General features: G+C 44.0%; 1 protein-coding gene across 5 annotated transcripts in view; it reads right to left on the bottom strand.

Annotated features, from left to right (window-relative positions):
• LOC126481152 (uncharacterized) overlaps positions 1-26,511 on the bottom strand; it is a 248,064-nt gene that overhangs the window by 181,906 nt on the left and 39,647 nt on the right. The gene's annotated exons all lie outside the window — the stretch shown is intronic.

The raw sequence follows: 26,511 nt of genomic DNA on the forward strand, positions 1-26,511 counted from the left end.
GTAGCATTTACACTTGTGAGATTTCCTTTGAAGGTGTCTTCGTGTTTATATCCATCTGTCATTTCAAAATAGTTGTCAAGTACTGCAATTGCTTTTACAATGTGTTCGGGGCAATCGACACTGATATCTAATGGGCGTTGTAGTATTATCCATTTATCACACACTATACTGAAAGCACACTCAACATACCTACTTGCTAAAGTTAGATGATAGTTAAATAATAGGTCATTCATAAGTCATCTGCTTTATGCCGTAGTCTCATTAACTTTTCCATCAGCACCTACTATCATGCAAGGAAGTGCCACTTCACGGTTTTCTATAAGGAGCTTTTTTTCAGTATGTCCTAAGATTTTCATGGGATTTTTTCATATAGAATAGAATCACTGAAAATTCCCGAGTTGCTGTCTTTTTCATAAGTGTGAATGCCTACCCAGCTAAAGTAACAGAGTCCCCTACCACCGACAAGATTAGAGAAAAAAATGTTTATATGAATTAGAAGAAGAATGTTCTGCATTTTGCATTCTGAAATGTTTACCATTGAGAGATATGATGCAACGAAGAGGAAACATTGTGCACTGTTGAAATCCTTGATATATTTTAATGCATTTTTCTTCATCTAATGTTAGCATCACAATCACTTTTAATTCCATCCAGATAACATTGCATACTTGGCGAATTATTCCATGTACAAGTGATTTCATAATTTTTTTTGTGAATAGTGTAGCTCTGCCCCTGAACAACTGCTTGAGAAATATCTGAAATGAAACAGACTCTGAGAAACTGCAGTGACTAACATGCCTTACTGCTTATCATCTGAGCACTCTTGAAATGTGATCGCACGTTAGCATGCATCAGCACACATTACATCTGAACTTAGCCCGGGTAAATGCACATATTTTTTACACTATGGATCTGCAGAGTAGTTATCAGCAGTTACAGGTAGCACCAGAGGATAGGTCAAAGACGATCAAACGCTATTGAGTCAGGAAGTGGCTGGGCAGAACATTCAGCTGCACATGCCTCACAGCAACTGAATAGAGCAGAAAAGAACTACTTTATAATGGAGAAAAAGATGCTGGGTTTCACTTATCGCATAACTTATTTTCCATGTTTATATATAGCGGAGGAAGTTTAAAGTCATACTGGATCATGCAGTGATATAATGCCTATCAGGTTTGAAATACCCATTGACCAGGTTAATGTGTTTGGTATTTTGTTGACATGACAAGTCACATGGATATGTGATGACTTGAGTTGGAAAGTTTGTGCAACGCAATGATTAGGTTACACTTGCAATGCAATGATTAGGTTACACTGCTGCAGAGTGGCAGAGAATGCAAGCTGCTGATGAAGATATCAAACTATTTACAACAATAACTAAAGTTCACTGTGAATGATGGAATGGTACATATACAAACAAAATTCAGACCTCATATTGTTGTAATGTTAAATGAAGTATTACAGCAAGCACATGATCACACGTTAGCAGGGCATTGCAGCAGTGAAACAAAATGATGTGTAGTCTAACGATATTGGTGGAGAACACATAAGCAGGAGTAGAGTAGTATATGAAGAGCTGTGTGCCACGCACACAGCATGCCGAATAAAAATTAGTGTATTTCACTGTAGAGATTACCAGAAGCAAGGAAACCATTTTATATGATCAGTTTGGACTTTTAGTGTCCATCTGTGCAGATGCCAGCAGGGAACCATTATGTATTCAAGCCATGATTACAACTGCTTATTCAAGATCAAAAATTCCAGAGATATTGATTACAAATCAAGCTACTGGCTTCATGTCGGAACTGATAAAGCAATTTTGTCGTTTGCTACAAATTCATAAATTAAGAACAAGTCTGTTACACCTACAGGCAAATGGCACAAGTCAACGGGTTCACAGCATGAAACGGAGCCACTATGTCAACAGTCATCATGATGACTAGGATACATTACTAGATTACAGAGTGTATCCTCACAATTTGAGAATTCATGAAAGTAGGCATCTAACACTGTATCGACATACTGGATGGATGGAAAATATCATTACTTGAGATACTGAAACTCAGAATGAGGAGAAAACTGTGCATCAGTACACAACTTTACAAACAGCTTAAAGACAATGAAGCACCATGTGCCTAAAGTGAATACGAATCCCTGTAATGGCAGGAACAAATGCAACAATGGACTGCTAAGTTGTCTTCATGGCAATGGGCTATGTTGACAAGCCATTACAGCCTGAAGGGGGTAAAAAAAAATTAAAAAATACAAAAATGGAAGTGTTGGTAAACAAAAGCGAAAATTCTTTCAATGGGAGCACAATAATCAGCAACAATGGTATATTCAGGATTGCTGTGTTTGTGAATTTTGGGAAGCATGTAGAAGTCAGGTGTATGAATGGTCGCTGGGGTGAGGAGGGAGATGGTCTTGGGGGAACAATTCTGAGATGGGCCAAAGAATTTCTGTAGGGATTGGAGGTTATATTGGAGTTCTGGACTATGGCAGAGCTTGTGGGTGGAAGAGTCATACAGTTGGTTGAAGCCTTCTATCATGTAGTTACTGCAGTACATCAAAACAGTGGTGGAACATTTGTCTGCTGCAAGGATGATTAAATCAAGGTCTGTTTTGAGGCTTCATGGCTGTCCTTTCTTCTGTTGTATCTGTGCTTTTGGGAAGGGACATGGGGAAGGATGGTCATGCCAAGTTGGAGGTAATAAGTTCCTGGAATGTGTTCAGGGGATGGTTAGGTTGGAGGGAAACGGGGATGTCTTGCCTGGGTTTGTTTGTTTTGTTTTAGAGCACAAAAAACTCTATGGTCATACACGCCCATGTCAGAAATGTAGAACATGAAGACAAAGAAAGGAGTTAAAAATGACTACATGTTAATCCCAAGTGGTGGAAGAGAAGACAGCTAACAACAGGGATGTGTAAAAAATATGCCATAGAGAAATGGAGGTCTTGAACTAAAAATCAAATGGCTCTTGCCATATTGCTACAACGGATAAAAAGTAAAATGTGATTGACAGCACGCGCGTCGTTTGCTAGAACGGCTGATTACTCAGTTGGCAAACACAAACAAGAACATAAGTGGTTAAAAAAAAGGCCATTCTGTCAGGAAAAGGTGGACCATCAAAGGTTGAGTGCAATGAGCACAAAGTGGTGGGGGAGCACCACGTAAAAAATGGTGATGGTTAAAATACAGTGCCCAGTATGAACCTAGCTAAAATGACCACCTCATGGTAAGAGGGCTGAGAGGCGGTTGTCCAGACCAATGGGAGGCGCTTAATAATCCGGAGCTTGTTCCCATGAAGGAAGGACAAGTGGTGATGCCAAAGTGACACCACCTAATGACAGACAGCAACACAGAGATCATCGGAGGGAAGATAAGAACTAGTGGGCTGAGGTACAAGGACTGCAGCCTTTTCAGCAGTGTCAGCGGCCTTGTGTCCTCTCAGACCGATGTGAACAGGAACCCACATAAACATCACACTGGCTTCTTCAAGAGTGAGCAAGTGGCAGCTTACCTGCACTTGTTGCACTTAGGGATGGACAGTCTACAGCACACAGAGGCTTTGAAGGGCGCTGAGAGTCTGAGCAGATGATGCAATTGAAAAGGCTGAGTTGCCGGATGTACTGTATGGTCTGATACAGGGGGAAGAGCTATGCTATCAGTACTGAGCAGTGTTCCAGGAGCCGATACCAAAAAACATCAGTGCTAATGATGGAGGCACACACGACACCATGGTCAGTCCGAGAGCTATCAGTGTACACAAAGGTACTATCGCAAGGTTCTGTGTGAAGGTCGTAAAACTGAAGGAGATAGAGCGAGGCTTGAGTAGTGTCCTTAAGGAGCAAATGAAGGCCAAGGTGAACACGGGTCACTGAACGAAGCCGAGGTGGTGAAGGGTTCACCCACCGGGAAAGTTGCAGGTAGTGTGGAGTTAAGCTGCCGAAGCAAGAGCTGAAAGCTAACTGCAGAAGGTAACAGAGATGAGGGACATGCCCCATACTGACAATCAAAGGAGTCATTGAAGAAGGAGGTATAGGGTGGTTGGTCACGCAAGGCAGACAAACAGCACGCACAACTGCTGAGGCTGAAGTCATGGCGATAGGACAACTGCAGTTCCGCAGCTTCTGTGTACAAACTCTCAACCTGGCTAGTGTAAAAGGCGCCAGTGGCCAAACTGATGCCATGATGGTGGATAGTATTAAGATGGTGTAAGAGGCACAGACATGCAGATGGATAAATGAAACACCCATAGTCTAGTTTCAAATGAACAAAGGACCCATACAAACGGAGGAGAGTGGTTTGATCTGCTGCTCAGGAAGTAACACTGAGGACATGTAAGACACTGATGGACCACAACACCAGGCTGCCAGGTAACACACTTGAAAGGACCAAGAAAGTTTCATGAGACCCAGGAATTTCATAGTTTCAAAGAACAGAAGAGCAACAGTTTCAAGATACAAAGACAGAGGAAGAAACCAATCACGCGACCAGGAAGTCATATAAACAGTTTTGTCAGTGGGAAAATGAACGCCACTGTCAATGCGGCATAAGTAAAGACGGTCGGGATATCGCTGACGATGCTGTTCAATGAGGCACGTCCATGAAGAACTACAATAGATGCCAAAATCATCAACGAAAAGGGAGCCAGAGGTGCTCAGTGGGAGACAGCTCATTATACGGTTAATGGAGATAGCAAAGAGGATGACGCTCAGGACGAATCCCTGAGACATACCATTTTCTGGATAAAGGTGTCCGACAAGGCAGAACCCACACATACCTTGAAAATTCAGTAGTTTAAAAATTCCCGAAGGAAATGGGGTAGGTGACCACGGAAATCCCATGCATAGAAAGTACGGAGGATACTAGTCCTCCAGCAGGTGTCACAGGCTTTCTCCAAATCGAAAAACACTGCCACAGTCTGGGGTTTCTGCAGAAAACAATTCATGACATTGGTGGACAAAGTGAGGGGGCGGTCAACTGCACAATGGCATGCTCAAAATCCACACTGTGCTGTGGTTAGTAAATTGCGAGACACGAGCCACCATATCAGCTGGGCATGAATCGGATGTTCCATCACCTTGCAAACACAGCTAATGAGAGAAATGGGATGATAGCTAGAAGGGAGGTGTTTGTCCTAACCGGGCTTAGGTATGAGTATGACAGTGGCTTCATGCGAGCATCTGGGAAATGTGTCCTCTGCCCAGATGTGGTTGTACATGTACACAGAAAGTGCTTGCCCATAAGAGGAAGGTGCTGCAAAATCTGAATGTGGTCAGTGTGTGGCCCTGGGCCAGAGAATCTGGATGAAGCGAGTATGATCTTGCTCCCTCATAGTAGCACTCACAATTCTAAGAAGACAAGCATATTGCCCGAGCCTCCTCCACTCATTTCCGATGGAGGACAGCAGGGTGATATTGGGAGGTTCTCGAAATATCTGCAAAAAGGTGACCCAAGGTGTTGGAGATAGCAATAGGGTTCACTATGACATTGCTACTGTCGGCTGGAAATTGGGGAATGGATCTTGGTCCCAGAGAACTTTTGGAGGTTGGCCCTCATGATGGAAGAGGGATTGGAACTGTTAATAGAACCAGTGAATAAAATCCAGCTAGCTTTTTTGCTATCCCAAAGAGCGTGATGTCACCGTGCACGCAACTGTTCTTAACAAATACAGTTTGCCATCACAGGATATACGGCGAAAAACGTGGAGAGCACACATCTGAGCACAAATTACATTGTGGCATGCCTCCAGCCACCGAGGGACCAGGACATGGTATGCTAAAGTGGAAGTGTGAGGAATGGAGCATTCTGCAGCAGTATGAATAACGATTGTAAATATTCTACCTGGTCATCACCACTGGGAAAATGTTCATTGCAGGTCGCCAGGGAGGAGTAAAGTCTTCAGTCGGCCTTAGAAAGCTGCCACTTGGGTGTGCACATAGAAGTGGCAGGAGTCAGCAAACAGATAGCACATGAGAAATGGTCACTTGAGTATGTGTCTGAGAGAGAGGATCACTCGAGATGATGGTCAACCTGGGCACTGCAGAAGGATAGGTGCAAATGGGAATAAGTGTGTGTGGAGCCTTTTTTTTCCAGGGAAGGGGGAGGAGGGGGCATTCTGGGTGCAAACACCTAAAGGTCATAAGTGCACAGTATAGAACCATAGAATACTGGGACCGTGAGGGTAAAAAACCGTTGCGAGGTCCAATACATAAAGGAAGAAAAAACAAATCTAAAATGTCAAGACGTTACAGAAGAGTATCTAAAAGATGCCGACAAGACACCGGAGTCAGTCACCAGGTAGAATCAAATCTCTTTTGTCATATTACTGCTTTTTAAAAAAGTTAAAACGCGAGCCACAGCTCGCATGTCATCCACTAAAATGTCTGGCAAGGCAGGCGGCAGCACAAACCTGAGACGTAAGTGACTAAAATAGGGGCAGAGGATCAGGAAATGTCTGACTGTTAATGGCTGGCTACAGAAAGGACAGCTGGGTGTAGGGTCGCCACTCAACATGTGGCGGTGACTAAAGCAGCTGTGCCCTATTCGCAACCGAGCTAACATTACTTCATCATGGCGAGACAGCCAGGAGGAAGTTGACAAGGCTATTGGGAGAGAGTTTGTTCCCATGAAGGGAGCACCAGTGATCATGCCAAAGTAACGTGATACACTGATAGAGAAAATTACGAATATCTTGTGAGGGAACAGAGTAAGAGGCAGGCTGACCAAGATGGACTGCGTCCTTGGCTGCAGCATCAGCAGTGACATTCCCAGGCACACCAACATGGCGAGGAACCCACATGAACATCACTTGGGCTCCCCCATCTGAGAATAAATGGAGGCAGTCCTGGATCCATCGAATGATGGGGTGGACTGAATCTGGATCATCCAGACTCTGAAGGGCACAGAGAGTCACACCAGATCACACAGCGAATGAGCTGGTGCCTCTGGATGTAGTGAACAGCCTGATAGAGGTCAAAAAGCTCTGCGGTAAAAATTGTGCACTGGTCGAGAAGCTGGTATTGAAACTTATCATCCCCGACGACAAAAGCACAGCCAACACCGTGGGCAGGCTTGGAACCATCAGTGTACAAAAATATGCTATGCACGGAGTCTGAAAGGAATATGGGTGCTCCTGTGTTAAGGCAACGGAGGTTAAGTTGATTGACAACGTTAGGCAAGAGGGCACCTCTCGGACAGATTCTGGGCGAGGCCCAGAGGGGACGGTGTGCATTAAAGTCACCGAGCAGCAGAAAGGGGTGAGGTAGCAGCCCAATAAGATGGAGGAAGTCTGCCCTAGTGGCATACAATGACAGAGGGATGTAACGATACAAATGGAAAATGTCAGTTGAGAAAGGAAGAGGTGACATGCAACAGCTTGAAGGCAAGTAGGCAGGGAGACAGGTTGACTATGAAAGTCATCCCGTTTGAGCAGCAGGACTCCCCAATCAAATGGAATGCCGTCCTCGGGGGAAGGTCAAAATGGACAAGGAAGAAATGTGAGAGCTCAAAACGGTTGTGAGGATGCAATTTTGTTTCCTAGAGGCAGAGTACAAGTGGACACTGCGACTCTAAGAGTAAATCCTCTTAGTTTGATCGAAGGCCACGAACATTCCATTGAAGGAGAGGCATAATGAGAAAAGGGGAGGAAGGAAAAAATGAAAGGATGTCACCTAAGCGGCAGTCGAGTGCCAGCCTTCAAAGACCCACTGCTCCAGGGCACAGAGGCTGGAGGATCCTGCTCCATGAGATCTACAAAGGCATCAGCATTCTACCTCTGTCAATCTGTGGAGTCCAGGGCAGAAAAGCAGTTGGCGGTGTGCACTGGCGACATGGAGTTTGGCTGGGGGAGGCCATCACGTGGCAACACTGTTGAAGACGATCTCCGAGTCAGCAAAGGAGAAGACTGTTTGCCTTTGTTTGACTTCTTAGAGCCTTTGCGGTTGGCAGAGGAAGCCTCAGATGTTGGTTGGCTGGAGGAACATAGAAAGTCTTCACGAGTGTAGTCCTTCTGTCCTTTCTGGCTTGTCAATTGTATATCAAGTTGTTTCGCCGATGAGGCAAAAGTTTGCTGGCTTCTTGCACAGCTGGATGAGGAGACGGTGATGCTACCATGACACTGGGTGATTTCACAAATGCAGTGCTGAATTTGAGGTTGCACGTCTGCGTGGACATGTCCTTCGTGGATCATGATGTAGCAAGAACAGTACTGCAAGTGCCAGATGGTAGAATGCAGTGTTTGTGAGTAGCCAGTAACTTAAAAGCGACCTGGTAAGGCTCTTTTTTCCTTTACTCAGATCTCCTGGAGTGCCCTCTCATCAAGATACATGAGACAATCCCAAGAGGAGGCAGTGTGGTCACCATTGCAGTTGATACAGTGGGGATAAGGAGGTGGACAATTGTCCTCGTGAGCATCCCTTCCACAGGTTACACATTTGGCCGGGTGCCGACAGGACATTCGAGTGTGGTTGAAACGATGACACTGGTAGCAGCGCATCGGATTCGGAATGTACAGTTGAATTGTGATAACTTGACAACCTGCTTTGACCTTGGATGGAAGCACGACTATCAAAAGTGAAAAAGAGAATGTGTGTGGGCACTAAGGAGGCATCTACTTTTTTCATCACCCAATGGATGGCAATGACATCCTAATCAGAGAGGTATGTTTCAATTTATGCCTCAGACCATACCATCAAGCAGCCTAGTGTAAATTACACCACGAGAATAAATCAGAGTCCTATGGGACTCGACATGAACAGATAGATAGCCGTGGAGATGTGAAGCGGCAAGTAGTTGTGGTGCTTGAGAATCAGAAGCAAAGTGCCATTGCTTAATAAGAGCAGGATTTCACAGGGCCAGCAATTGCAACATCACCTTTCTGAATAAGAAATGGATTTACCATTCCAAAGAACTGACCGCCTTCAGTACGTGAAACCACGAGGAACCTAGGTGCAGATGGGAGGGTCTTTGTACCAGGAGTTTCATTCCGTTTATGTTTGATACACATTGACTGCAAAGATGATGATTGGCTCATTGCAAGAAAATCCTCCATGATTACCGATTACCAGTGTCTCCAATGATGCACTCTTTTCAACTGGGGGACACCCTTCAAAGGGAGGGCTCGCCCGCCTTAGGTGATTGTTCACCCATCAGATCACACCTCCCAAACACCTGACAGAAGGGCCAATTGGCGATTTGGAAAGATAGCAGCTCAGGCAATCACCCCTCCCGGAGCGTGGCCTGTACCTGGGGGTATGTGCAAACCCTACCTGTCAACCTGGGGCTGGGAATTACGTGTTACCCAGTCATCTGCTATGCATCACACATATGGGCTGGCCTTCAAGAGCACACGGGGAAGAAAAAGAAAAGGATGAACGTCAAACGCCAAAGTGGAAAAAGGATAGAAGAAGGTGAACAAATAAAGAAAAAGGAAAGAAAAGCAGTGGTGAGACTGTTCTGATGTCAGCTATGGAAAATGTGGAACACATTCTCAAAAACACCCCAAACATGTTCCCCAAGGCAGGGGGAAAGGAATATCAAGAAGATAGACATGCAGCATGGAAGGGAAAATATGCTGGAAAGGCTAAAGGCTGGGGCCCCTATCACAAGCCTGCCAAAGAGTGGAGAGCCCTCAGGGGGGGGGGGGGGGGGGGGGAGGGGGGGTGATTATCGAGAGGGGAGGAGAGGATCGGGAGGGGGAGGGGGAGGGGATCGGGAGGGGAGGGGGAGGGATCGGGAGGGGGAGAGGGGGGATCGGGAGGGGGGAGAGGGGGGATCGGGAGGGGGGAGAGAGGGGGGGATCGGGAGGGGGGGAGAGAGGGGGGGATCGGGAGGGGGGAGAGAGGGGGGGATCGGGAGGGGGGAGAGAGGGGGGGATCGGGAGGGGGGAGAGGGGGGGGACCGGGAGGGGGGAGAGGGGGGGTCGGGACGGGGGGAGAGGGGGGGTCGGGACGGGGGGAGAGGGGGGGTCGGGACGGGGGGAGAGGGGGGGTCGGGACGGGGGGAGAGGGGGGGTCGGGACGGGGGGAGGGGGGGGTCGGGACGGGGGGAGGGGGGGGGTCGGGACGGGGGGAGGGGGGGGGTCGGGACGGGGGGAGGGGGTTGGGAGGGGGGACGGGGTCGGGAGGGGGGGCGGGGTCGGGAGGGGGGCGGGGTCGGGAGGGGGGGCGGGGGGGGGGTCACGCGTGGAAGGTGGTACAAACTTGGAGAGGCAAGTTTGAGTGTTGGAACTAGGTTGGTTTTGGTTGAAAGGATTGATAGCAAGGAAGTGTTTCCATTGCAGGGATGTTCTGTCAACCCCTCCCAATTCATGCCAAGTTGATTGTGCGCTATGCTGCACTTTGCTGGTTCAGGTTTCTGTGTGTCACATGCCTAGCCTGTGCACCTGCCACCTTTCTGTCTAGCGTTCTTCCGAATTGCTAGATAGCTGTCTCCAACCCATCCTCCTGCTTCCTGCCTCTTCCTCCACTCATTTGCCCCACCTGACACAACCACCAGCCCCAGTCCACCTGCCGAAGCACAACCCAGCATTGTGTGTCTAGCCACCACTATGCAGATGCACAGGTGCACGTGAGTGTGTTTTTGCCCGTATATTTTTACTGTAGGTCATGAAAGGATTTCTCCCAAATATATCAAAGTCCTCAGTTTCTTTTGTGTGTGTTCTTGACTACTCAACACTTCTGCTATTCAGTTAGTAGGAAATATTATTCCTCAAATGACACTTGCATGTTCCTTGCCAGGTGCAGATATGTTTTGTTCTCATGAATGGCAAGTAGAGTTGCCTGAAGGAAGGGGAATACAACAGGATCTAGGACAAGCTTGATGTAGCTGTTGTTGTTCATTTCCCCTCAGTATTTTGGAATCATCATTAGTTACATCCAATGATAGTGTCTAACGTCCCGTCGACAACGAGGTCATTAGAGACGGAGCACAAGCTTGGATTAGGGAAGGATGGGGAAGGAAATCGGCCGTGCCCTTTCGAAGGAACCATCCCGGCATTTGCCTGAAGCGATCTAGGGAAATCATGGACAACCTAAATCAGGATGGCCGGATGCGGGATTGAACCGTCGTCCTCCCGAATGCATCCAATGATACTCCAAATAAATCCACCTGTTTGTTCACTACAGTGCACTATAATGCAGGCTGCTATATCGTATCTATTACAGTAGCACCTAAAATGTGTATCACCGTAGGTTAGGTGGAACTGGGACTCACCTGAAAAACTGAATTTTGCAACTCAGCTAGCTAGTGATGCTACTCATGTTACCTTTGAAATCTGATGTTTCTGTACAATGGAAGGTGGTGCAATGCAATACACGCCCTCAGCCCACTCCACAACAGACAGCACTGAAGGATCAAAGAAGACCAGTCCATATTTGTTGTCTGTTGTACGTTAAACCTCGAACACTAAGGATTGATTGTATAAAGCATTTAACCGTCGATTAAGGCAGAAAATGACCTCAGGTCAGGCTTAACCTGGAAATCTGTATCATATAAATGCTAGTCCCAGACCATATTGCCATTAAGTCGGATCATATTTGACATGCAAAAACTCACGGTTCAAAGTCAGGTTCAGCTCTGATAGTCAGTTTATAGTGTTGTGGCATTACAATTCAACACTTTTGTTTTTTGCTGATACCAATTGAAATAATTAAAAAAGTTGTTATTAACACAGAAAATGGTAAGTAAATATGAGGCTAAGCCACTCTCACCCTGCTGATGCTCGATTTTTTTTTTTTTTTTTTCGATCTGGCCAATTAGGTTAAGGTAATTACTAGCTACTGTGTGTATGCAATGATCAATCTCATAACAGCTCTTGGGAGATGACTCATAATTTATGAAATTAGTTCAAAGTCATTTTATAGACACTTAGAGGGGTAAGAAAGGAAAATTCAAAATGTTTGCAGTGAACAAAAGTATGGAAATTTTGACAGCAGCTAATAATTATTCAGCATCTCTTACATATGTTCTCTCTCAGCTCGAGTGGCAGTGACTATGCAGTTTGTATTAAATTTTTAACTACAGAACACATCATTAAACTGCTTCATTCAAATGAAACCTGGTCAGTGCATCTACCTTTGCCTTACACATAAGGTGGCACCATGTAACTGCGCGTATGGTGGCACCATCTATTGGACGAGAGACTGATACGTGTGCACTGTGTGATGTTGCGTAGCACCAGTGTGGTTTCACGCCAAAGAGAAGGTAGTCACACACGTTATCATCCACTACTGAACATGGAGGCAAGTAAGCAGGAACAACGAGGAGTGATTCGATTTTTGGCGGCAGAGGGAGTTGGAGGCCATGAAATGTATTGACAGGTGAAGGCTGTGTACGGTGAGTACAATCTGAGTCGTTCAAGTGTTGTGGAATGGCGCGAGTCACTGGAAGATGATGCTTGTCCCGCACAGGCTCATTGTGTCATCACACCAGAAATAATTGCAGAAGTCTTGTCTTGGAAAACTGCAGAATCACTGTGGACGAGATGTATCGTTTACTGGGTATTGGTGTGGGCACTGTCTACACCATAATGCATCAACATTTGAACTTTTGAAAAATCTGTGCGGAGTAGATTCCCCACCAACTGATCGTTGAACAGCGCTGTCTTTGAGGCATCTGCAACATTATCATGAGGAGGAATACTGCTTTCTGTCACGTATTATCACAGGTAACGAAACATGGTGTCACCATTTTGAACCAGAAAGCAACCATCGGAGCAATTAGTGAAAACATGCGACTTCACCACCTCCAAAGAAATCAAAGGCTGTGCACACCAGTTCTGGTAAGGTCATGATGTCCTCCTCTTTTGAACACAAGGGCCCACTCTTGTTGAGTTCCTGGAACGGGGAACCACCATCAATGCCCAGCGTTATCAGGCCACTTTACAGAACCTTAGACAAGCCATCAAGTCAAAACAGCAAGGCATGTTGTCCAATGGCAGTATCCTCCTGCATGATAATGCCTGCCCACACATGGCCAATGCAGTCAAGATGATAGTGCAGCAGTTTTGGTGGGAATTGCTGGAACACCCACTGTACAGTCCTGACCTTTCTCCATGTGACTCATGTGTTTGGACCTCTAAAATAAGCTATTCATGGACATTGATTCACAACAGATGACGTAGTGTGTGACTGGGTCCAGGCCTGGATCTGATAGCAGCCTACTAGCTTCTTCAAGGATGGAATCGACCGGCTAGTGTCGCAATAGGATAACTGCGCCAACAGTTTTGGCGACTATTTTTGAGTATGTATACTGTGTACAAGTACATTTTTAAGTTAATAAAATCGTTACCATTACTTTACACTAGTCACTGGCTTCCTTTGAATGCCCCTTATACTTTCTCCACTTCATTGGTCATACATATAATTATAACAACATTACTACGCCGTTCCATACCATACTCTCCATTTTCCAAGCGTTCTGGATCAGTGTTGGGCAAAATCCTGTGAGCAACAACCCTACGTGATGTGAATTACATTGTTTCCTTCCGGTTACTTTACAGACATCTGAGTATTTGGATATCTCCACTGAGGACGACAACGACGAGTTCCAGCAAGCTTCCCACAAGTTCCGTTAAAGGGTAAACCCACTCTTGGAGTTAAAAAACGTGTCATTTAAGCTGAGGTTTTGTTTGGATTAAGTACTGTAGAGCAGTTGGAACTAAGGCTTAGGGACTGTCTGATGAAACCAACCTAAAGAAACCAGCCACTGACTGCAGTGTGCATGTTTCTGTTAACCTTGAGACTTTATGCCACAGAAACATTTCAATTAGTGTAGTTGGTGATCAGTTTAAATTAGACATAGCAATAGCTTGCAGAGCTGTCCATAAGATATCCTGCAGTGCCTCACTGAAAATGAATTTATCAAAATGCCAAGGATGAAAATGAAGCTAGGAACACACAGAGTGATTCTGACCAAATAGCACATTTTCCTGGCATTTTAGGCTCTACTGACTAAACTTACATCCCCATCAAGTCACCTGGTGGTGACAATGCTGAGATATTTAGAAACTCACTGTTGGTTTTCTTTAAATGTATAAATGATCTCAGATGCTAAGCTGCAACGTTTAAATATCACAGCTAGAAGAACACGATCTGTTGATGACAGCAATATTTTCAGAAACACACGTGTACATCCTCAGTTGGAAACAGAAGAAATTCCAGAAGGCTTACTTCCGAGAGACAGTGGCTATCAGTGTCACATGTATTTGTTGATGCTGGTACCTCGTGAAGCAACAGCAGCTGAGCGAATCTATAATTATGTGCACAAGATGACAAGATCAGCAGTCAAGAGAATGTCTGATGTAGTAAAAAAGACAATTTCCCTGTCTGAATTTAGGACTCAGAGTGAAAGTAAATCGTGCAGCAATTATAACAGTTGTAGCATTTGTGTTGCACAATATGGGTGTCAGCACATCAGAAGAGGAGCCTGATAGTGATGACAGTGTATTTGCTGGGAGAAGAGTGTATGCAGAAATTCCAGTACCTGCATAACACGAAGTTAACAGGAGTCATAATGCAGTGAGAGTGGCATTCATTAACAATATATTTATGCAAGAAGTTAAGAAGCTGGAATAAATGTACAAAGGGTCAGTTTGAAAGCCAGATTTTCTTTTCCTTTCTTTTAGTTCTAGTTACTTCTCTGTCTCCTGGTTATTGAATTCTGTTATCAGAGCAAGAACACCACAAATTATGTTATAAACTACTACTTCCACGATGAATTCATCTCAAAACATTAATCACAATGTACTAAAATGTATAGAAAACACTGCATATAACTTTGGGACGGAAATCTGTCCACAAAGAAATTCCAGTACGCTACATACCAACAGAAAATGAAGGTAACAGCACTCACAATACAATGAGTTTCCATTCTTATCTCATGTTCTGCAAGCAAGCACTGTAATCTGATTTTATGTTCACACTTAAGGCATTCTAATCTTCTCTTTCTGTTCTTTTGTTTTTGGGATGAGATTATGATATTATAACAGAATCATGTCTGCAGGTTGCGCATTTGCCTGTAATTAGAAGTTATTTTATGTGCAAAATAAACAGTGTTGTGCTGTCACAGCGAAGGTATTACATTATTTTAGTGCATTACCATTCTTACCAGCTCAATGTAAGCATTCTCTCCTTCATTTTCATTTTCATCGTCACCACCAAGAGCAATATTTTCATTTGAAGTTGCAGCTGTCTCCTCATTTACTGATGTTGTGAATGAATTGCAACATATGTTATCTGAATCTGTATCAGACACGAACATAATGAATAACATTATGAACTACGTTTTACGCAGCAGATTGTTGAGAAGAATTTATGCAACCGCATCAAGATGTTTACAGACCATTGCACATAAATTCAGGATAAAAACTGCATCACCATCCTAGGTGTTGGAAATAAGAAAAAATGGTTGCTTCAGGGCTGCAATTAGCTTTTGCCCACTTTCTGTAACAATAGGTCTTCTGAAATTAACAGCTCCAGTTTTATGCATTTCAACTTTGAAGAGATTTGACATGGTTTTTGCTCCAGTTTACACACCAAATACATAAAAAATTAAATGCAGTAATTAGAAAGCACATCTTGAAATTATACCTTTTCATGCGCTAATGCTTTCTCGGTCTTTTTCTTAACTTTTTGTAACACATTTTCAAGCTCTTCCAAACATGATCTGTTCCAATGTTATGGGAACTTCCTCCTCCTCCTCCTCCTCCTCCTCCTCCCCCTCCTCCTCCTCCTTCTCTCAATTACATCTTTATGCAGCCCCAACGAAGTTTCCAGCAGCAAATCTTTCTCGTATTGAGAAAAGTTTGAGGACCACGCCTTATTCTCTTTACTTGCTTCAATGTTTATAGCACACCACCTTCGATAATAAATACTGTGTATCTATGATGTACAATAAATATCTGTGGTCAAAGTGCAATATTTCAGCCATATTGCCAAGCATGTTATGTGCTACTTTAGATCAAATCTGAACCTGCATCGATGGATCCAAGTTTAGCGTTATACAATAGAGCTGAGTCCTGAACATAACTCAGTTTCTGATCTAATGTCAAATTTGATCTCTAGTCAGTGATGTTTATACAATCGGACCTAAATGGGAGAAAATGTTACACCGCTACTAAACTATTGTATACAACAGTGCAGATAATTATGGCAGTCATCTTTTTCAATGGTCACAGGGTTTTTTTTTTTTTTTTTTTTTTTTTTTTTTTTTTTTTTTTTTTGTGGTTTTAGGGCGCAAAAATGGTCACAGGGTGTGACCCACTCCTGTCCACTGGTTACACACTCATTCTCTAATCACTGTCATAAACATCAAACAAAAAAAGCTGTGATTGACAAGGCAATAGCAGAGAGAGAGAGAGAGAGAGAGAGAGAGAGGGGGGGGGGAGGGGCAGAGAAGGGAATGTTGCCTGTGTGCAGCTATCCACATTTTTCAAGGCTATGTATATAACAACAAAACAGTTGGCCACTAGCTCATGACTCACTGAAATGTCCCTCACAAAGACACTTTAATCATGGTGCAGTATCAAGCCCAGTAAAAGCCAAAGTGTTAGGATGTATCAAATACATTTCCCATAGATAGAAATTCTGCCCTCTTTAGGCTCAGTCATCTACTAATACTTCCAGAAGGCATCTTGGCACTTAATTTTTTGTTGTCATATCATTTGATGGCTCGAGGCATAACACTGACCTTCCTGGGCACACACAGGAGAGGGAGCTGCTCGAACTACATGTAGTCATAATTGTTTACTGCTGGAACATTGACCTGGGCGTCTTCTAAGTTTGGATTTATCCACATTAGTCTTTTCAGATATTGCAAGTGTCACAAGTGTTAACAAACATGAAAAGCCTGAAATCTGTGAACTCCTGATGCCTTTTAGAGTTTGCTCTCGGCCTTTTAATTTTTACCTTGATGATGTCATCACCTTATCCACCTATGTACAGTATATTAGGAATTTGTTAAAGACACTGAGGCACTTAGTTTCTTATTTCACACAGATAATTTATGGATAAATTTTTAAGTATATCTGTTTGCTTAATTGCTGTGAGAAGACATTGCCTTACATAAACTGCATTACATAATTACATTGGGTAATAATGTTTGTGTTGATGAAAGCATTTGTTTTTTAAGAGACACGTTATAAAGAAAGAAATTACTACAAGTGTGGTTAAGTACTTGTGTTAAACATATAGGACAAATGAATGATATCTTTGTTATTATATTTTTATAACTGCAGTAACATCATAGCCACATGACTCATGCAAACTTAATGCATACAATGCCACAAAAGTGAAAAAGTATGTGCGACAAAGTGAAATGCTGGATGAAATTTTAAGTGCAAATCCCACCCATCATTCAAGAAGTGTTCTTTGAAATAAGCCTAAAATCATATTCAGATTACAGTGAGCAGTATGTCTGAAAAGGCCTGTGAATGTTCTAAATGTTCGCCTGGAAGAGAACTGGTTAATAATGGCAGTGTTCAGCTATCAATTCTGCCCAAAATTTTGACCACTCATTGTGGTTCAAGACACATTATATACAAGGCTAATGATCAATAGTTCTCAAATTGCAAAACAAATTTCATAAATATCAAAGGAACTGACCAGCAGACATGACGGTGAAGGCAGATGAACTGGCACGAGTAGCGCAGTAGGATAACACGGAAACCTGCCATGGAGGGTACACGCAAAACATGGTATGGGCAGTCTGCCTGGCAGATGTGCTTGCCTGCGAGTGGCAATAGGGCAGGCCAGTGCCTACTTGCTGTTCAACCAGCACAGACCTCACCTAGTGTTTCGTACCGTGTATTGTGTCAAGTGCGTAGTCGTTAGCTGTCTGAGCTGGTGGTGTGTTGAATTTTTTCTGTGGATTCGCACTCTCTGCTTCCTGTGGAAGCACAGCGGTTTCATTTTCCTCTCATGGCTGCTGTCAAAACACTGTCACTCCATGAAGTATCTGTGCTGTCCGTGTAGTGAACTGGTGTTGTCTGACTGTGCACAAACCAAAGTGGCAACAAAGAATGTTCGTAAGCATGTGAAGTTCCTATATTTTCTTTCCCCTTATCCTAGTGTTCAATTGAGAGACAATGCCCCCCCCCCATTTCTGCAATGCTGGCAGAAACAGCTGCACCTACAGAAGGGGAAGCAACAGCTGTAGCATCAGGAGCAAACGCTGGGGCTGATAACCTAGAAGGCAGACTTGCTTCATGGTGTAGCAGCTCAAACACCAACAGGCGGGACAGCAGCCAAGCATCTGAAACCATGCTGCAGTTACCAGTCAATGTCCTGCCAGCTCAACAGCATCAGCAGACACAGCTTCTGCAACCAGTGCTTCCACACGGGGGGCATCACACAGACTCCTGTCACACAAGCAATCGACATATCTATGACGCCACACCAGGCCATTGACCCTACTATAGAGTTTCAACGCAGCCTCAATAACAGGGCCTTCTGCAACTGTCAGCATTCGGAAACAGGACTTAAACATGCTGGACCAGCCCGTCAACAAGTCGTCACAGCTGGGTCACCTGATGACACACAGCTTATGTGGTTGCCGCCACATCTATGATGCTGCCATGTGTACTAACAATGGCTGCCCATGTGGCCAACCCAGTCACAGGGATTCTGCCTCGCTGACACACTGTGTGCTGGTGGCTTGGTTGCCGTTACCATCCACAGGAACGCCTGTGTCAGTATGCCCGTATAAGTGTGCTGGGGCATAAGGATCGTATTCCGGTTGCATGCAGATTGTCTGTTTCAAAAGTGCTGAACTATGTCCACTCATGTTCATCAGCAAAGTGTTCTTTCAACCAATCAGCCTGTTTCATCACCATCATTACAATATCGGTGTCAGGATATCCACCAGAGCCTGAAATGGTGATGCAACAGAGCACTAAAGAGGAAGTGCAATGGTAGTGGCCTTCAGCACAAGTTTTCAAGTACATGCTGGCAACAAGTGCTTTATTTTGTGCCTGTCTCGTGAGGGCCCTTTCCTTCCTATTTTGGGTGTACTACATGATGGTGGTAGTTCCATGCAAAACCGCTGTCCCTGAGGAACCAAAAACCCAGGAGGGAATTCAGCAGCCACTAACTTACGTAACTAAGGTTACAGCTGACAATGAAGTTTCATGTAGAGATGTGAATCATTCGAAGGGTGTAAGAAGGAAGGCACATCTTAGGGCATGTCTTCACTTATCCTTGAAGCTGGTGTGGCTTCATTGGTGACACCATTTTCTGGCACATTTGGGGAAGATATTTTTGTATTCGTGGACAGTTTACATGTGGCCACAAAATTAGGGAACTGGAGTGATGAACAACTGTTGAGTGTAGCTTGTTTGAAATTGGTAGAGGATGCCAGGACGTATGTTATGTGCAATGAGAAACTGCGGGATGCTCAGTCTTCTGTCGGTTTTCAGGAGGGGTTAGTGGGTCATTACAGGAAGACAAGGTATTATCATGAACAACTATATGGTGCAGCACAGAAACAGGGAGAATCATTAGAAGGTTTTTGTGCACTGCATCTGGTGAATCAAGTCAATACGTATGAATTATCGGATGAGGATTGTGCCAAAAACACCATTTTGCAGGAATCAGGCACCGGATGTGTTTTTGTGAGGCCTGCCTTCTGAAATGTCGCAGGGAGTGCGCATGGAATTTCCAGGAACCATGGAAGAAGAAGTGAGGGAACTGCTGTAGCTTTGACTTAAACTGATTCTGTAACTAGACCAAGGGAGAAGCTGGTAGTGTTTAATCTGGAGATTTTGTATTATAGGTATGGTGCTCTGGGCCACATTTAACATTTCTGTATGAAACCACATCAGAGATATAAGCAAGTGGTGCACTCTGTTCAAAACTGTCCACAGGCATACAGATAGTGAAACCAGTGTAATACTCATGCCCCTGTGTGAAAAAGTAGAGGGGGCTGTGTGACCACTTGTGTAGGTACATAGTGAAAGAGTGGATTAAGCTGCAAAGTACATGCCATAGAACCAACCGGAATATTCACAGAAGAGAAGTGCAAAGCTCAGGCTGTCGATCCCAGTTGTCAGCTATACTCAAAACACACACAGCTCAGTTCTGATAACAGAGTGCTTTACAAGCAAACACAATGTGGCCACCATACTGTTGCGCCAGCCTGTTTATAAGACAAAGTGTCGAGCACGCCCACAATTCCATCTTAGCTGGATACAATGGATGACTAGCCACAGATCACTGCAGTGCGGAAAATTACTTATGGCCATAGAGAAAGCAATATTTTGAGGGCTACATAAAGGCCTGGGGCTCAATGAGCTGAGCTGAGTTTGTCAGCAAATACCACTGCAAGGACTGCCTGAGGCAGAGAAACCTTTCCAATTAATTTACCTTGACCCCTTTAGCCCTTTTGCACAAACACCAATGGGAAACCAATATGTACTAATCATAAATGATCATTTTTTGCATTACTTGGCCATAATCGCCATACCAAACCAACAGACAGACAGACACAGTCGCTCATGCTGTTGTCAACTGTAGGCCATTGAAATTCAGCACACCAGAAGCAATAACAACAGACCAAGATACAAACATTATGTCTGATTGTTTAAGCAGCTACATCGACTATTGCATATTAAGAAGTTATGAATTGGCACCCTTGACCCGCAAATGAACAGTGGAACAGAGAGGGTGCACACGACACTGAGCAAAATACTAGGCTGTTACATGAAAAGTATCAACACCCTATTACAATATGTTGTGAGTTAGTATAACTCTAAAATCCATGAAAAGAAAGGTCTTTCACCAAGCGAGATTGTTTTTGGTGGAAAAATACCCTCACCTTTTGAATTACATCAACCTACTTGAGGGGAGGATATACCCTCTGTTTGGGACTTTACTAAAAGGCTAAAGGAAAATGGTGTCAGGTGAAAAAAATGGATGCATAGGCTCTAGGACGACATGAAAATGCTAAGAATAAAAAAGCAAAATTACCCAAGTATCATGCTGGGCAGTGGGTTTTGTTGTGTAACTATCACATTGCAAAGGGGAACACAAAGAGGTTCATTCCGCAGTACCAAGGACTATCAGGTAGTAGAAATGACATCCACAGTTAACTTTAAAATAAAACTCCCCACCTGATCCATGGTTTCCCATACGAGAAAATCCATCCATTTCAAAGTGAACTAGAAGCACTGCCTCAAATGCCAGGAGGTCCTTCTGAAGGGGGATGGGAATTGGGTAAAGAAAGCGAAAGAAAGGTAGAAATAAGCCAGTGACGCAGAGTGTACCTGAGATTGCTCCAACACTTTCAGACTGCAAGGTGGTCCCAGGAGTTGAATATCAGTTATCTATTACATTTATCTTGGGTTATTTTTATGAGAAAAGTTGATGGGTAATATCTGCATACAGATGGTAGGTTACAGAACTATTAATAGAACAGTACCTTGTCTAATTTTAATCATTTGTTGTTGTTTTTTTTTTTACATGTAGTTGGTATAGACACAGATAAGCAGGCAGGAACTGAGAATGAATGAGTATGTGTGTGATACACCTTGGTAAGTAACTTTAAGAATGAAGATTATTTATAACAGATTCTTTAGGTTAGTTAAGTTGTTTAACATGATGAGGGATTTGAGAAAGTACTACTCTCCACCATGGACTCATTGCAGTGCCAAGCCAAGGATAGTCAATATTTGCCCCACAAAGAAAATACATAGAGCTAGAGGGTCAGGGACTGTTAATGAATGGTGAGCACTGCGACATTTCAGGTCCCCCTTTTTGGTTACCTTCCACCATTACCAGAATCATAATTCTAAATCTACATCTTTATTCTGCAAACCTTCATGAGGTGCATGGCAGGGGACACATCCCATTGTACCATTTATTAGGGTTTCTTCCTGTTCTATTCATTTATGGACTGCAGGTAAAATGATTGTTTGAATGCCTCTGTGCATGCAGCAATTATTCTAATCCTATCCTCACAATCTCTATGTGAGCAATACATAGTGGGTTGTAGTATATCCCCAGAATAATCATTTAAAGCTTTTTTTTTTTTTTTTAAATAGACTTTCTCGGGACAGTTTACGTCTGTCTTTAAGAGTCGGCCAGCTCAGTTTCTTCAGTACCTCTGTGACACTCTCCCATAGATTAAACAAACCTGTGGCTATTCATGCTGCCCTTTTCTATATATTTTCAATATCCACTGTTAGTTCTATCTGGAAAGGGTCCCACACATTTGAGCAACATTCTACAATCAGTCGCATGAGTGATTTGGAAACTATCTTTTTGTAGACTGATTGCACTTCCCAGTACTCTACCAATAAATGGAAATCTACCACCTGCTTTACACATAACTGAACCTCTGTGATGATTCCGTTTCATATCCCTATAAAGTGTTAGACCCAGGTATTTGTACGAATTGGCCAATACGAACAGTGACTCACTGATATTATAGTCATAGGATATTACTTTTTTTTGTTTTGTGAAGTGCAAAATTTTACACTTCTGAACATTTAGAGTAAGTTGCCAATTTCTGTGCCACATTGAAATCTTACCAAGATCTGACTGAATATTTATGCAGCTTTTCTCTGACAGTTCTTCATTACAGATCACTGCATCGTCTGCAAAAAGCCTGTTTCTACTATTGTATTGTCTGCTAGGTCTTTAATATACAACATGAACAGCAAGGGTCGCAACACACTTGCCTGGGGCACACCCGAAGGTACTTCTAATCTGGCGATCACTCTCCATCTAAGATAACATGCTGTGTCCTCCCTACCAAAAAGTCCTCAATCCAGTCACAAATTTCATTTGATAACCGATATGATCGTACTTTTCACAATAAGCATAGATGTGATACTGAGTCAAATGCTTTCAGAGTCAATGAATTCTGCAGCTACCCGACTTCCTTGGTCCAAAGCTTTCAGCATGTTCATGTGAGAAAAGTGTGAGCTGGGTTCCACATAATTGAAGCTTTTGAAATTCAAGCTGGTAGGCTTTGAGGAGGTCATTCTGTTCAAGATGCCTCATTATGTTTGAGCTTAACAGCAGCTACTTGTTAATTTAACTACTGGACCCACCTTTCGAAATCCTGCCCAACAAAAACCTGACTTCTGTCAATCCCACATTAGACTCGACTCTTCTAGCTCCCTGGACCAGAAGAAAGCACCAAAAAATGGTTGTGTAATAACAGCATATCAAATCAGCCACATAAGAAAACATTGGAATGAATGGTGAAATATATTCATAACCATAGTGACTAGCACATCGGCTGTTTGTGTAATTTTTAGCATAAAAAGTACTGTGTACTGCCATCTCAGACAGCGTTGCCCAGATCCTGCCATTAACTTCCTTCATCCTGCAGGTCCACAATAGTCATACCGGTAACAGTGAACAACAATAAATTGTAAAATGATGGGAAGAAAAGCAAAGAGGGGGAGAGAAATTTAGTGCTTAAGCATCATAAGACTAAGGTACTCTATCTAGTGCAAAATAAAATTAAAAGAGGACACACCATAGTTTTATGCAAGCAATGAAGAAACACTGACAGGTGTAAATGTGTTTCTATTACAGTCAGGCCAACGAAACAGGAATCTGGAGGACCAGATTAATCTAAGGAGGGAGAAAATGTAATGGCTCCAAGACCAACAGACAAGACTACAGCCCAGCAACTAAAACCAGGTTGCAGTTGCCAGCTAATGCACTGTCAGCTCACCTGCATCAGCAGACACAGCTTCTGCAGCTGCCACATCCATGTAAGGGACGTCACGCAGACTCCCGTCACATCAGTGACTGACCTATCTATTGCGCTGCACTGGGCCATCGACACCACTCCAAATATTTCAATTCAGCCTCAATAAAGGGGGCCTTCCACAACTGTCACCTCGTGGAAACGGGATGTAGACTAGCATGACCAGCCTGTCGGGCATTTGTCACAGCTGGCTCATCTGATGATGCAGAGCCTGTGCTGGTCGTTGCCACATCTATGACACTGCCTCTGGCAGGCTGCAAACCGATGACCAGCCAAGAACCAAAGATGATTGTCTGAGTGTTATCTTGGGCACAGACACTGCCACACCACCATCCCGCAGGCATCAGCCACCATCTGCCAGCATATTGTGGTAGCCGGGCTACCCCTACCATCCATGGGAAACACCTGCATTGGCAGGTGTGCTGTGGTCTGGAAATCAATTCTTGTTGCCTCAGTGTGTCTGTTTCAGATGTGCTGAACCATGTCTGTTCATGTTCATCAATAAAGTGTTCTATAACCTGACTGGCTGCTGCCTCCAGCAGAGAACCATTTGTCCACTCCTACCTTGCAATAAAAGTTTGTTACAGTGCCCTTGCCTTGAAAGTGGGGGACCAGATGTCAGCTATTCCCTTTTCTGTGCTACCCCCAACACCATTTGCCAGTTTTGGTGATTCTGATTTGATTTGATTTTGGCAGAGAAGCTAAAACAGCTTTGATCTAACCCGCCACTGCCCGCACTGAAACCGAGTTTATTGTGTGGTATCACTCCCTGTATATCTAGTAAAGCCAACCAATGCCCTTAAATAGTGCAAGGAGTCCCTTTATCAGTTTTTTATACAATTTCTTCAGGTCTGCTTGTCCCCAAAATTCTGTGTGTCTTGCTCTCCAATGCCATGCATTCAAAGATTAGGTGTGATGGAGTTTCTCAGTTTCAGTGGCTCAACAGGTAGGTGGGAGAATTACATGCACCGGTTCTTGCTGCACTGTCAGGTAAGGCGTATCATCAATCCAGTTGATATGGCTGCCTTTTTGTTGTCTAGCAGTGTAGGTTTAAACAAAGTTGCCCTCCACTGAGTACAAGTAACTTCCCTTTGACGAGCTGTGTCATTTGCTTAAGCAGTATGTTGGACAACAAACCCATGTAGCAGTGCCATGGTTGCACGTTAGCCAGCAGTCACATGCAGCCTGGATCACCAATACACAGGACCTCTTGTGCACTTGTCATTTTGAGTGTCCTAAATGTGCTACCTCTTATGCAGACTTGCTAATTCAGGATGTGACTGTCACATTAGTTCCTGATCACAAGATTCAGACTATGGTGTTCACTTGGTTGACCCTTCTTTAGCCAGCATTGTGGAATCGCATGAGCTTACAGCGGCAGCAAGGGACATCTTTTGTGATATTTGGCAGGTGGCTTAATTGGGTGTGCAAGATAAACAGCACCTTGTGTCCAGTGGGATATCCAAGTTGGCCTCGTCTACTGGTGAGTAACTGTGTGTTGCCACCACTGACAATGCTACTGCAATGGTGCCGTGGCACTGTCCATCCTTGCCTGTGCCACACTCAGTGGGTTCCCTTGACTTGCAGCTTCATAATTCCCACTAGCAGTATTTTATGGGTCCTCAGTGTCATTCTCCTTTGGCTCATTAGGCAAACTATCGGTCCTGCCCCGACAGTCATTTGCTGCATGTTCACCATGACAGCCTGCACGTGGAGGCCTTAAATGGGCTATGTCAATGGACAGATCATTTGGCAATTGGTTGTGACTGTCCATGAGCTGTGAGTCCGTTAATGGGCAACCACGTGTTTTCAATGGACTCTTGGGCTGCCTCTGACACCCCGCACAGGTTGCTCTGGCATATTTTGCTGAGATTGGTAGAGAATGGGCCAAATTTCAGGTAGACACACGAGTGACTGTCAGCCTGATTACCTCAAGTACGTATGAGCTCTTGGGGTGCCCAGACTTACAACAGCTGCTCTCTCAAGTTGTGTCTTATAGTAGACCACACATTCCTTCATGGGGGCAATTCTCTATCTCTGCACATTATAGGAACGTGGAATGGCAACTTATCTTGTTAGTCATCAATCTACCATTGGCACCAAATATCTTGGAGCCAGAAGCATTTTCTGTGTGTGTGTGTGTGTGTGTGTGTGTGTGTGTCACAGTTACTCTGTCTCACATGCACTGTCACAGGCACTAAAACCAATTTGGAGAGAAGATAGCTAATCAAGAAATTAAAACACAGAAGAACTAAAAGAAAAGCACATGGAAATATGACTGGCTGATCACTTACAAAATACGGGGGTCCCCAGTCACTCTGTTAACAAATTAATAATGTCTCCCTAAAATCTTGTCAAAAATGTTGGACAATTCACAAAACTTTAAAACTTTAACCGCATCATTTGAATATTGTTTAAAACAGATGGCAGATCTGCGGGCAATTCCGCCACAGTCCGCTGGTCAGCAAAGAAAATGCAGTCCAATAAAATGCAGCGCACCATGATCTGCACACCACAAGCACCACACATTGGAGGGTCCTCTCACTGAAATAAGAATCCATGTGTTATAGGGCTGTGGCCTGTGTGGAGAGGAGTAAGGAGGACCTTGTGCCATTGATTTGGCTGGAAGGGAGAACTCCATGGCTGAGTTGTGGGCTTGATGACACAGAGTTTGTCGTCGGTCACTTCCAGCCACTTATCTTCCCATCGACACATGACTTTGTACCTCAACAGCGAGATGATAGCATGCAGGAGGATAGCACTCCAAAACACCTGAGCATCACAAT

The sequence above is a fragment of the Schistocerca serialis genome, chromosome 5, assembly GCF_023864345.2.
Source record: "Schistocerca serialis cubense isolate TAMUIC-IGC-003099 chromosome 5, iqSchSeri2.2, whole genome shotgun sequence".
NCBI lineage: Eukaryota > Metazoa > Arthropoda > Insecta > Orthoptera > Acrididae > Schistocerca > Schistocerca serialis.